This window comes from Rhinoraja longicauda, chromosome 1 (genome assembly GCF_053455715.1).
Source record: "Rhinoraja longicauda isolate Sanriku21f chromosome 1, sRhiLon1.1, whole genome shotgun sequence".
Lineage (NCBI taxonomy): Eukaryota > Metazoa > Chordata > Chondrichthyes > Rajiformes > Arhynchobatidae > Rhinoraja > Rhinoraja longicauda.
Window position 1 is genome coordinate 18,033,189 of NC_135953.1, and position 14,523 is coordinate 18,047,711.

Below are 14,523 nucleotides of genomic sequence, written 5' to 3' on the forward strand. Positions count from 1 at the left end.
CCCATTGAGTTACTCCAGCATTTTGTGGTTATCCCCATAAGTACGTTGTTCAAATAACTTCTCTCTTTGGTGGTCTCTTTCCTGCTTTGGTGTACCTGCCTCTGAGTTATCAGCATCCCACTTTGCTCTAATTATGGTCAACTTAACCTGAAAAAACAGTGCCTCGTCTTCCAGCTTGGTACATTGCAGTACTTGGAACAAAGTTTCATTTAACAGTATAAAATAACACCAAGTGCTGGAGGTCTTAGCAGGTCAGATAGCATGTTGAAACAAAGAACTGCAGATGCGGGTTATACCAAAGATAGACTTGATTTTTGCGCAACAGAAATGCTTTTCATTGTACCTGAGTACATGTGACAATAAACTAAACTACCAAACTATCAAACTATCCCTTCAGTTCTCCACCTTCACCCTGCACCAGGGCCATCTTAACGCATGGGCCTGATGGGCACTTGCCCGGGGCCCCACGAGCATAGGGGCCCCATGCAGATCTGTGTATGTTAAGTGACTTGCAATAAATAAATACTACTTTAAAAATGTAGGTTCAATAAGTGCTTTTTTCGCAACATTTTCGGTCACTAAGTGCTTCTCACAGCGATCTGTAAGTGCTTTTCGCAACAATGTAGCACCCTAAGTCCATCGCTAAGTGCTTTTCGGTAAGTGCTTTTCGCCGGCACGACAGGGGGGGGCTGGTAGGGAAAGGGGGGTGGGGGAGAGTAACGGTAGGGGCCCCAGTACACTGCTCTGCCCGGGGGCCCATAATGCTGTAAAAACGGCCCTGCCCTGCACTACAACTTAAAGCACTCTTGTCATCTCAATTTCCAGTTCTGATGATGGGTCCTTCACCTGAAATGTCAACCTCGTTTTTCTCTCCACTGCTACTGTTTAGCCTGCTGAGATTCTCCAGTATTATCTGTTTATATTACCGCACAAGTGAAGTTTCATTGCAGCATAGTAGCTGTTGTAATGCAAGGAATTGCACCAATTACTATCCACAGGCCAAGACCCCTCAAGACCTCAAGAGTCATGTCAAGAGTCAAGATTCAAGAGTGTTTAATTGTCAAATGTCGCGGCAGTGGAACAATGAAATTCTTACTTGCTGCAGCTTAACAGGTCTGCTAATGCAATGACACCTGGGTAAAGATGAATCTCTCACTCGGGTCTCTTCTACATCCCGCAGCTCCGCCCTTGCTCCCCCTCCCCCCATTCGTAACAAGAACAGAATCCCCCTCGTTCTCATCTTCCACCCCACCAGCCAGTGTATCCAACAAATCATCCGCCAACATTTCTGTCACCTACAACGGGACCCACCACTAGCGACATCTTCCCATCCCCTCCCCTCTCTGCGTTCCGCAGAGACCGCTCCCTCCGTAAATCCCTGGTCCACTCGTCCCTTCCTACCCAAACCACCCCAACCCCGGGCACTTTCCCCTGCAACCGCACGAGATGCAACACCTGTCCCTTTACCTCCCCCCTCAACTCCATCCAAGGACCCAAACAGTCTTTCCAGGTGAGACAGAGGTTCACCTGCACCTCCTCCAACCTCATCTATTGCATCCGCTGCTCTAGATGTCAACTTCTTTACATTGGCAAAACCAAACGCAGGCTCGGCGATCGTTTCGCTCAACACCTTTAGCTCAGTCCGCCTTAACCAACCTGATCTCCCGTTGTCTGAGCACTTCAACTCCCCCTCCCATTCCCAGTCTGACCTTTCTGTCATGGGTCTCCTCCAGTGCCATAGTGAGGCCCACCAGAAATTGGAACAGCACCTCCTATTTCGCTTGGGCAGCTTGCAGCCAGCGGTATGAAGATTGCCTTCTCCAACTTTAGATAGTTCCTCTGTCCCTCTCTTCCCCTCCCCTTCCCAGTTCTCCCTCTATCTTCCTGTCTCCACCTATATCCTTCCTTTGTCCCGCCCCCCTGACATCAGTCTGAAGAAGGGTCTCGACCCGAAACGTCACCCATTCCTTCTCTCCTGAGATGCTGCCTGACCTGCTGAGTTACCCCAGCATTTTGTGAATAAATTAATAACCGTCATACTAGCTACTGATAATGGCGCAAAACCAAATGCTGTAGTCCAATCAAAAACACAGTCCATAGAAGATCACAGTTGCTGATCAATTGATCACAGCTATTGAGGGTGTGTTTAGTGTTGTGCAGTGTTTAAGAGCCTAATGGTTGTTGAGGAGAAGCTGTTCTTGAACCTGGTGGTCCTGGTTTCAGGCTCCTGTACCTTCTTCTACCTGATGGTAATAGCAAAATGAGAGCGTGGCCAGGGTGGTCTGGGTCTCTGATTATGTTGGGTGCCTTTTTGAGGCAGTGCCTTCTGTAGATCCCTTTGATGATGGGGAGGTCAGTATCTAAGATGGGCAGGGCAATGTCTAACATTCTCTGTAGTCTACTTCGTTCCTGGGTGTTCAAGTTGTTAAACTAGGCCATGAGACAACCAGTTAGTATGCTCTCTACCGTACGGCTGGAGAAGTTCAAGAGAATATTCATCAACATACTCAATCTTCCTCAATCCTCAATACTCAACTCTCCTCAATCTTCGAAGCAATTAGAGGTGTTATGGGCTTTGTGATTGGATCAATGCGCTGGGTCCAGGAGAGATCTTCCAAGATGTGCACACCCAGGTTCTTGAATCCATTTACTCTCTCCACTGCCACCTTGTCTTTTATAGGACTTTGGTTAAACTGCTTTTGGAACACTGTATGTAGTTTAGTTTAGTTTAGTTTAGTTTAATTTAGTTTAGTTTAGATATACAGTGGAAACAGGCCCTTCGGCCCTCCGAGTCCGTACCGACCAGCGATCCCCACACATTAACACTATCCTACACACTTTAGGCACAGTTTATACTTATACCAAGCCAATTAACCTACAAACCTGTACGTCTTTGGAGTGTGGGGGGAAACGGTAGATCTCGGAGAAAATCCACACGGTCATGGGGGAGAAGGTACAAACTCCATCCAGACAGCACCCGTAGTCAGGATCGAACCCAGGTCTCTGAAGCTGCAAGCACTGTAAGGCAGCAACTTTACCGCTGCGCCACCCTACCACACTAGTTCTGGTCACCCCGTTACAGTAAAGATATGGATGCTTTGCAATGGATACTGAGGATGATTACCAGAATGCTGCATGGATTTGGGGGTATTAGCTACAGGAGGAGGTTGAACTGACTTGGATTGTTTTCTCTGGATTGTAGGAGGTTGAGGGGAGACCTGATAGAAATATATAAAATTATGAGAGGCATAAATAGGGTAAATAATCAGAACCGATGGGTTGCCGGAGTTGGTGGTGGAGGCAGGTATGATAGCAGCATTTGAGTCTTTTGGATGGGCACATGGATATGCAGAGAATAGAAACATAGAAACATAGAAAATAGGTGCAGGAGTAGGCCATTCGGTCCTTCGAGCCTGCACCGCCATTCAATATGATCATGGCTGATCATCAAACTCAGTAACCTGTACCTGCCTTCTCTCCATACCCCCTGATCCCTTTAGCCACAAGGGCCACATCTAACTCCCTCTTAAATATAGCCAATGAACTGGCCTCAACTACCTTCTGTGGCAGAGAATTCCACAGACTCACCACTCTCTGTGTGAAGAAATGTTTTCTCATCTCGGTCCTAAAAGACTCCCCTTATCCTTAAGCTGTGACCCCTGGTTCTGGACTTCCCCAACATCAGGAACAATCTTCCCGCATCTAGCCTCTCCAACCCCTTAAGAATTTTATATGGAGAGATACAGATTACGTGCAGGCAGTGTAACTTGTTCTTGACATCATTTTTGGCACAGACGTTATGGTCTGAAAAGCCTGTTCGTGGATGTATGGGCCAATGTTCCATGTTCTATCCTTCTGAACCTTTCCTATCCATCTATCTGTCCAAATGTCTTTTAAATGTTGTTATGGTACCTGCCTCAACTACTTCCTCTGGCAGATCATTCCACATACCCAAGTATATGGATATAAGTCTGAAGAAGGGTCTCGACCCGAAACATCACCCATTCCTTCTCTCCAGAGATGCTGCCTTTCTGACTGAGTTACTTCAGCTTTTTGCATCAATCTTCCATATATACCCATCACCTCTGTGAAAAAAGGTTGACCCTCAGGTTCCTACTAAATCTTTCACCTCTCACCTTAAATCTATGACCTCTTGGTCTTGATTCCCCTATCCTGGGAAAAAGACTCTGCTCCAGTGCAGAGTGGAGAGCCAGCAAGATCGCATCGTCCGTCGATCTAATCTATTATTAGTAGGTGAATTATAGTAGGTCTTGGTCCTTAATAAGGCAGGAGATTCACACACATGGTGAACAGGTTTGCAGAGGAGATAGGTTAGGCGGGTACTATAATAACATTAAAAAAATATTTGGGCCGGTACATGGATGGGAAAGGTTTAGAGGAATGTAGGCCAAACCCATGCAGGTTGGACTAGTGTAGATGGGGCATCTTCTAGTCAACATGGGCACATTGGGCCAGAGAGCCTGTTTCTGTGCAGTATAACTCTACGACTCTACGAGTTGATATGTCATAACCAACCTCTCAAAACACTGCATAATGATAGCGCCGTTGGTCAGTAGTCATTGGGGCATGTCATCAATTCTTCTTGGGCACTGACATTAATGATTACCTCAGACCTTAGTAATGAGAGGTTGAAGATGTTCACAAAATCTCCAGCCAGTTGGAAAGTGCAGGGTTTAACAGCACTGCCAGCTACACCAGCTGTGTGATGATTGCTAAAGAATCAGCCTTTAGTGATATAACTAGACATTGGGATAATCTTCCCAACCTTCTTTTGAGCAGTGCAATGGAAGGATTTATATCTGCCTGAGAGTACAAACCAAACCTCTTTGAGTCCCACCTTAAAGACTGTAAACATTCAGTCAACACCACACATCTCCTTTAAACTTTGCCAACACTGAACTTCAGACTAAACTTCTGTGTTCAGTTTAGTTTAGCTTAGTTTAGCTTAGTTTAGTTTAGTTTAGTTTAGTTTAGTTTAGTTTAGTTTAGTTTACAGATACATTGCAATCCTACAAACCTATAGGTCTTTGGAGTGTGGGAGGAAACCGGAGATTTCGGAGAAAACCCACGCAGGTCACAGGGAGAACGTACAAACTCTGTACAGACAAGCATTCGTAGTCAGGATTGAACCTGGGTCTCTGGCAGGATGCCTCCACCACCAAGGCAGCAACTCCACCGTTGCACCACCTGTGCACAAGCCTTTGGAGTGAGACTTGAAACTGCAATCTTCTGCCTCAGAGGCAAGAAAGTAACAAACTGAATCACAGTTAACAACCCAGTCGTTTACAACATAGAGCATAGAAAAGTGCAGCACTGGAACATACCACATTGCCCATGCTGAACATGATGCCAAGATAAACTAAGCTCATCTGCCTGCACATGATCCACATCCATACACTCTCTGCTCGTGTCTCTTGTTTCATAAAAGCCGCGATCCGTTAAGAAATGTTATTGTGGTAAAAAATATTAGATGACTCTGGATGGAAAAGTTGAGCTGATCCTCCTGGACTTCATCATCTGTAATCATCGTGGTTTTGTAATATGTAAATAAATGCAGTTAGTGTGGGAGATATAAGGTAATCACATTTCAGCCAGGGCCAGCGTGTCATTAAACATTCATTGGGATTAAATGCGCTACTGTTCATTTTCACAGCCCATCTGTTTCGTTGCAATAAGTGGCATGAGGCAGATGAAGTAAATCTAGACCTCAGCCTTATGTCTTGTTTTGGCCATCATTTTGACATCAAATGTGTGCAATGTCAATTCACCCATCAACTCTGAACATCTTTTATAAATCAAACCACAGATGCTGTGGATTATCATCTGCCTCTTCAGTATATCTCGAGTGAGGAATTTGCCAATGTCTTCTACATAGTCACTGTAAACCATCAACCGGACTGGGAGCATTACAAAGACAGGTTTCCCAGAAATCGCGGGGACTGCTGGAAAAATTGAACGGGAGAATTTTGACTCTTAATTGTCCATTTATCCGTGGCTGGTTTTCCAAGCGTTTGACCTTCCAGCAGAATCCCAGTGGGAAAACGAGCTGTCGCGTTAATCTCCCACCTGCTCAGAGCCATCCTGGAAATGTCTTTTCAATGAATTACTGGTTTCTTCCTTCAGTTCCAGTTCTCACTCGACTCCATCTGCCTCACTTTGTGGCTCAGAAAATGGAAAATCAGAGAGTTTAGTCTAGACTAGTTTAGTTCAGTTTAGTTTCGTTGTTTAGCTTAGTTTAGTTTCACTTAATAGTTCAATAGTGCTTTATTTGTCAAATATGCAATCGCACAGTGAAATTCCTTTTGCATATATTACTCATGCAGGTGCTACCATTTTTAGCACCATTATTGAAAGTCCAAAGTCCGATCGACCTGCCTACTCAGAGTACAGTTTACTTTAGTTTATTTTAGTCAGTTTGGTATAATTTAGAATAGAGGTACAGCACGGAAATATAGAAACATAGAAAAATAGAAAGTAGGTGCAGGAGTAGGCCATTCGGCACTTCGATGGCTGATCATCTAAAATCAGTCCTGCTTTCCTGCTTTCAGCCTTCAAAACAAGTCCCTCTGCCCACTGAGTCCACGCTGACCATCGATCCCCTATTCACACTGTGTTATCCCGCCTTCTCATCCACTCTTTACACACTGGGGATTATTTACAGAGGCCAATTAACCTACAGACCGGTACGTCTTTGGGATGTGGGTGGAAACCGGAGCACCCAGAGGAAACTCATGCGGTCATAGGGAGAACATGCATACTCCAGACAGACAGCATGTGACGTCAAGATCGAACCCGCCTCTCTGGCACTGTTAGGCAGCAACTCTATCGTTGCGCCACCGTGCCACGAAGTATTTAGATAATTCTGACATTTCTGTCTTTCTAGACTCTGCTGTGTGCTTTGAGCTAACAATTCTCCTAACAGTGTCAACATTTCTATATTTAAGAGCAGGGTTAACATCCGGCTGCCTGGTGCATTCTATGACTCCAGTGGACAGAACTACTGTTTCAGGCAAGAACTGTGTGCTAATGAATTTAGGATGAATACTTTGAAATGAGAGTTGATGTTCATAAGATTTACAGCAAACAAACGTGTCTGATGTCATCGCCTCTATCTGTAGTATTAATATTGTCAGTCGGTGATCATTTGGCATCAGATGGCTCCATGATCGTTGAGTACAATCTGATAAATAACATGGTGGAGATAAAGTACCGAACGCATCCATGATTCAGTGTGGTAGTGTACCTTAAAAGTCAATGCGGTTAGCGGAAATACCAGAGGTCATGCCCAACCAGGCTTACCACATTTGGTTAGCAACGCTTTAGCTATTTTGGTGAAGTTATAGGAAGAGGCCAGTTAAAATTCTTAAGGAATTTCAAGGTTCTCAGTGTGTAGATGTGGCCTGGCTAGAGAGATCACTCTACTTGGAGCAGCCATTTTGCAGTTATTAGATATTTTTGCTTATTAATATTATTACCTTGTATCCTGCTGTAGTCTGGACACCATAGAGTTAATGCAATGCTTACGTAGGGGCTGGGCGGAGCCAGAGTGCGGGCAGTTGGATACGTGCGGGCGGAGAGAGTGTGTGTGAGCCAAGGAGGTGCTGACAGAGGGTCAGCCAGAGGGTCAGCGAGAGACTCCGCCAAAAGATATATTAACCAAGACGTAATCGCCTGTTTTATTAACAAGAAGATTAATACAAACTGTGTCGAAGTTATATCTGGCAACCAGCATCGATCGCATAGACTGTGGTAAGATATGGAATTTTACCTAGCAATTAATAATCAGTCAATGACAAGAGATATGCCAATATGTTTATTGCACCTTCAAATAAAGAAGACTAACTATTAAACGTCAAGGAGGATCTCTGTTATTATTTGTTCGAGTCATTACGCTTATCGCTGACCCGGTCTATGCAAGTGGCAGCTTGGGAGATAATTGACATGGACGAGAAGCTGGCCGCTACACTACTGGTATAAATGGTTGGAAGAAAACCCAAGCCATGACAGTATAACATTGAAGAAATCGAAATGTAAAGGATTTTGTGGTCAAATTAAAATATATTTACATCACTTGTGACACAGCATCGGAAATTCCACTCCCTGTTAACAAAGCCAAAACAAAATCACTTTGCACACATAGAAAAAGTATGAAAAAGTGGGTTAAGCGTGAATTGGATGAATTAAATAGCAAGCACTTTGATTCAGATAGAATATCGCTTAATGCTCGAGGAATTGAAGGAGGTGAGCAATGTTTACATATTCTGTTGTGCTGCAGCAAGTAAGAATTTCATTGTTCTATCTGGGACACAGGACAATAAAACATTCTTGATTCTCTTGATTTGATGACCGAGAATCTTCAGATGAATGTTGTTGAATTTTTAAATGTAAGGTATTGAAAATTGAAACAGCTTAGATAACCTTAGAGTCATAGTGGAAACAGGCCCTTCGGCTCAACTTGCCCACACCGACCAAAATGACCCAGCTACACTAGTCCCAGCTACCTGCGTTTGGTACTTATCCGTCCAAACCTGACCTATCCATGTACCTGTCTAACTGCTTCTTAAACATTGGGATAGTCCCAGCCTCCTCTCAAGTACCTCCTCTGGCAGCTTGTTTCATATACCTACCACCCTTTGTGTGAACCTTGATTGTGTTGTTTTAAGATAACATTTTGCATCTAAGAAAAGAACACAGGAATAGCGACAACTGTTTTACTGTTCCAAAAGACTACTTCAGACTCGAGTGGAGTGAAATTGCCTTTTTTTCCAACTATTCTTACAGAAGTTGGATCAATATTACTGAGAACTGAAGTGAAACGTTTAAGTACTCTGTCTGACTTTCTTCTAAATGTGAGACACAGGAAGGAAACAGGCCTTTACTAAAGTTAAGGAACACAAAGTGATGGACAAGTCTATGGTCAAAAAGTGTCAGCGTTGAACGAGACTTTTGGATAACGGCCCAGTGGTAGTTGATATTCCATGCAAAGACATTGAGCAATGGAACAGAAAGAGATTTTGGACCAAAATATTGTTGGCATGGCAACAGTAAAGCTTCAGTGCAAATTTATTTAGTTTAGTCTAGTTTATTATTGTCACATGTGTGAGGTACAGTGAAAAGCTTTTATGTTACGTGTTAACCAGTCAAAGCAAAAATAGTTAATATTGCAGGTTGATGACCCTTCACCTGAACTGGACAGTTCTATATCAATCAGAATGATGAGTTATTTGAAATTGTTGAATTCACAGTTGAGTCCTAAGGGTTAGACAATAGACAATAGACAATAGACAATAGGTGCAGGAGTAGGCCATTCGGCCCTTCGAGTCAGCACTGCCATTCACCGTGATCATGGGTGATCACCCACAATCAGTACCCCGTTCCTGCCTTCTCCCCATATCCCTTGACTCTGCTATCATTAAGAGCTCTATCTAACTCTCTCTTGAAAGCATCCAGAAAATTGGCCTCCACTGCCTTCTGAGGCAGAGAATTCCACAGCTTCACAACTCTCTGAGTGAAAAAGTTTTTCACTCAGGTGGGCCACATAGAAGAGTTTAGAGGGGAAAGAAGGTTAGTTACCTAAAAGTGGCAAATTTAATGTTCATACCGTTGGGTTGTCCGGTACCCAAGAACAATATGAGGTGTTCATCTAGTTTATGTGTGGCCTCAATCTGGCAATGGTAGAGGCCCAGGACAGAAAGGTCAGTATGGGAATGGGAAGTGGAGTTAAACATTACCAGAGAACCTTCTCTCCTGACCCAAACATAAGAAGTGCAATTTAAAAGTTCATTGAAGGGAGCAAAATCAGATATTATTAGTGCACTAGCATCTAAGCTGACCTTAATGTTTGAGGAGTCCTTCTAAAGCAAGTCGTCCCGAGGGCTTCTAGAGTAGAGTAATATTTCCAGAAAATGTTAATATTTCAATATAATGTTTAAAATGCCAAAAGCATGATCCTAGGAGGGTTTCATGGTGAACATATGAAACTTCTGCTCTACAAATATTGCTTTTGCACCTTGCTGTTCTCAGCAATAACTCAAGCTATTAACCTCTCTGTTATTTTGTCACTGACTTTTGGATCAATATTTTTTTACAGACCCTTTTCCTATCACACTCCAATAAAAGATTCTCCACTGTTTGGCTTCATGACGGGCCCCTCACTGTGGTAAGATGTGAACTTGAACTCAGTTATAATGAGTGTTTCCGAAAAAATGCAATGCTTTGGTTAACATGGGGTCAAAGATGAAGCAGCTCCTGATCTTTTGCATTGATTCAGAATGCCGCTTCAACAAGCTGCTATTTGCTGACCAAAGAGAAATGAAAGCCCAATCTCTGTAATTTTATCTTATGTAATGGACAATAGACAATAAACAATAGGTGCAGGACTAGGCCGTTCGACCCTTCGAGCCAGCACTGCCATTCACCGTGACCATGGCTGATCATCCACAAACAGTACCCCATTCCTGCCTTCTCCCCATACCCCCTGACTCTGCTATCATTAAGAGCTCTATCTAACTCTCTCTTGAAAGCATCCAGAGAATTGGCCTCCACTGCCTTCTGAGGCAGAGAGTTCCACAGCTTCACAACTTTCTGAGTGAAAAAGTTTTTCCTCATCTCCGTTCCAAATGGCTGACCCCTTATTCTTAAACTGTGGCCCCTGGTTCAGGACTCCCCCAACATCGGGAACATGTTTCCTGCCTCTAGCATGTCCAATCCCTTAATAATCTTATATGTTTCAATAAGATCCCCTCTCATCCTTCTAAACAAAAATGTCCCATCTACACTAGTCCCACCTGCCCGGGTTTGGCCCATATCCCTCTAAACCTTTCCTATCCATGTACCTGTCCAAATGTCTCTTGATTGGTGTTAAAGTTTCTGCAGGTCGTTGAGTCTTTCAATTTAAAGCAATGCCCTCTAGTCTTTGAGATTTCCACCCTGGGGTAAAAGGGACCTGACTGCAAGTTACAAAGGTTCGCAACTTTCTGAGTGAACAATTACCTTCACCTCAGCCCTTGAGTGACCAGTGCCTTATCATGAGAGGCACTGGTCACTCAAGGGCTGAGGTGAAGGTAATTGTTCACTCAGAAAGTTGCGAACCTTTGTAACTTTGTAACCTATGGCACCTTTTTACAGACTTCCCAGGCGGAGAACAACTCTGCCAGTCAAAATGTGGGAAATGCTAACTTAACAAATAGAGCACGGAAAGCAAACACTAAAATTATTTTAGGTGGTGATTGCGGACAAACGCGGTGCCAATTTTCCAGCAGTAAAGTAGACAGTACAGCAGTAATGTCGGCTGGGATTTTCAGCTCAAGTGCCTGGGGTGGGACTAACACAGTACAGAACATGATAGCGCAGAAACAGGCCGTTCAGACCATCATGTCTCCATTGACTATAATGCTAATCTAAACTAATCTCATCTGCCAGCACATGGTCCGTATCTAGGCTTTAGGATGTAAATCTAGGTTTAGACTGAAGGACTTTTGAGAATGAAGGGATATGGCAACTGGACTGATCTCACTGAAAGCCAAAACTGGATCATATCACTTTCTCCTGCTCCCGTTTTAATGTATTTTGTGGCTTGTCCTGAGGCAGACCAGATAGTTTAGAGGGTTAGGGGGCAAGCACATGCGGGTGGGACTAGTGTAGATGGGACATGTTGGCCAGCGTGGGTTAGTTGGGCTGAAGGGGCATGTTTCTACACTTTATGTGTTGTTGCCTGCATTCTGAGAAAAACCAGCAAATAAGGTTTAGGTTTAGGTTTATTATTGTTACATGTACCGAGATACAGTGAAGGGTTTGTTTGCATGCTATCCAATCGGATCAGAAAATACTATACATAAATACATAAGTCAAACTCAAGTATAATAGATAGAACAAAGGGAAAGATAGAGTGCAGAATATGGCTCTCAGCATTGTGGTGCACCAGTTCCATGGACAAAGTCCAATGTCAACAATGGATTAGAGGTGAATCGGACAGTACCCCAGTTTAAGGAAGGATCAATCGGAAGTCTAATAACAGAGGGGGAGAAGCTGTTCTAGAGTCTGTTGGGCACGCATTCAAGGTTCTGTATCTTCTGCCCAACAGGAACGGGGGGAAGAAAAAATGACCGGGATGGGACAAGTCTTTGATTAAGTTGGCTGCCTTTCTGAGGCAGTGTAAAGTGTAGATGGAGTCGACGGAGGGGAGTTTGGTCTGTGTGATGGATTGGGCTACTTTCACAAATCTCTGCAATTTCTTGAGGTCTTGGGCAGAGCTGTTCCCAAACCATGCTGTCATGGAACCCTTCCCATTCTCTGCCCATTCAGTTCAGTTCAGTTTAATTTATTGTCACATGTACTGAGGTACAGTGAAATGTTTTTGTTGCGTACTGACCAGCCAGCGGAAAGACAATACCTGATTGCAATGAAGCCATTCATTTGTCTATCTGAAAAGCCTCTCAAATGTCGATAGTGTATCTGCTTCCACCACCTCCTGTGGCAAATTGTCCCACTTGTTTACTCTGTCCTATCACCTTTAACCTATGCCCTCGAGTATTTGACATTTGCACCCTGGGAAATAGACTCGAACTGTCTACCCAAGCTATGCCTCATAATCTTGTATATATTTCTATCAGGTTACCCCTCAGCCTCCGAGGATCCAGAAAAAATAATTTAACTTCTCCTCACTGTTGGTGCACCTCAAGTCGGACAACCTTTTCTGCGCCACTTTCAAAGCCTACAAAATTCTTCCTGCTGTGTGGCAACCCGAACAGCACTTAATACTCCACATGTGGCCCAATGAAAACTTTATATATCTCAGCTCATAACAGTTTGACTAACGGGCGAGAACACTGCTAAATAGGCCATAACCGACATCTCGCATGACTGTGGAGGAAACACCAACGCCAGGTTGCTGTTTGGAGAAGGCAATGGTTTGAGGAGGTCCATTACCAGCTTGTCAATGACTTGCAGTGTCCCATGTTGCTGGCCACGTCTCCAGACTAAATATAAAAATATAAAATAAGGTTCGAAAAACTTTACTGCTTCCAAGCTAATTATGAGTGGGTTGCGTTGCATCATCTGCAGGATGGAGCCCATGCTTCCAGCCGTAGGTTTGTTTAAGTGGAGGTTGACTCATTCGGGCGGGCCGCAGTATAGCAAGGAAAACTGCAACAATGCTTACATTCAACTTCTTGTTCAAGCACAGGGATCTGATATTAACTGAAAATTCACCAGCAAGCCAGCAGCCCCCAGTTGGCAAACCTCGGTGGGGATTTCACAGCACAAAGATAACTTTGTGCGGGAACTTGAAATGGCCGCTCACAAGTGAATAGCTGGTTCTCACTCCCTCCCAAATGAAGTTGGAGGAAATGAAAATGGGCAGAGATGCTAAAAGTAATGTTCACTGTCACTCATTTTACACCATCGTGCAAAATTGAAAACACACCCACCCAAGAGGTGGTCAGAGCAAATTCCCATGCATGTTCTTTACATTAACGGATTTAACTTAAACCATTATTATTTGCATTAAATCAAGAATGCAATGCAAGAACGTCCTTTGGATATTCTGCACCAATGGATATTAAATATTGCAATGATCCCCCTGCTCAGAAGAAGTCTGAAGAAGGGTCTCGACCCAAAACGTCACCCGTTCCTTCTCTCCTGAGATGCTGCCTGACCTGCTGAGTTACTCCAACATTTTGTGAATAACCCCCTGCTCAGAAAGACGCATAGATTGGACATGTTAGATATGCTAGAAAGTAAAGGAAGTTCTTATCGAAATGTATAAGATTATTAAGGGGTTGGACACGTTAGAGGCAGGAAACATGTTCCCAATTTTGGGGGAGTCCAGAACAAGGGGCCACAGTTTAAGAATAAGGGGTAGGCCATTTAGAACTGAGATGAGGAAAAACTTTTTCAGTCAGAGAGTTGTGAATCTGTGGAATTCTCTGCCTCAGAAGGCAGTGGAGGCCAATTCTCTGAATGCATTGAAGAGAGAGCTAGATAGAGTTCTTAAGGATAGCGGAGTATGGGGAGAAGGCAGGAATGGGGTACTGATTGAGAATGATCAGCCATTATCACATTGAATGGCGGTGCTGGCTCGAAGGGCCGAATGGCCTCCTCCTGCACCTATTGTCTATTGTCTATTGTCTATACCTATGTTCATTATTTGTCCACATAAAATTAACCTGTCAATACGTGCTAACAAATCATTCTGCAAAATATTACCCGATCAAAGAGTTAGATAATAGCAAACAATGCTAGAAATACTCGGCAAATCAAGCAACTTCTGTGGAGAGAGAAACAGGACTATTTATTCCAGATCAGTGACCTTTCATCAAGAAGTGTACATGGTAAAAGTTAAACAAGCTTTGGGGGCAGAGAAAGTTGGGAGGAAATAACAAGTGAAAGCAGGAGTAAAACAATATGGTATTGGGACACAAGGAACTACAGATGCTGGTTTACAAAAATACCCACAAAGTGCTGGAGAAACTCAGCGGGTCAGGCAGCATCTCTGGAGAACAT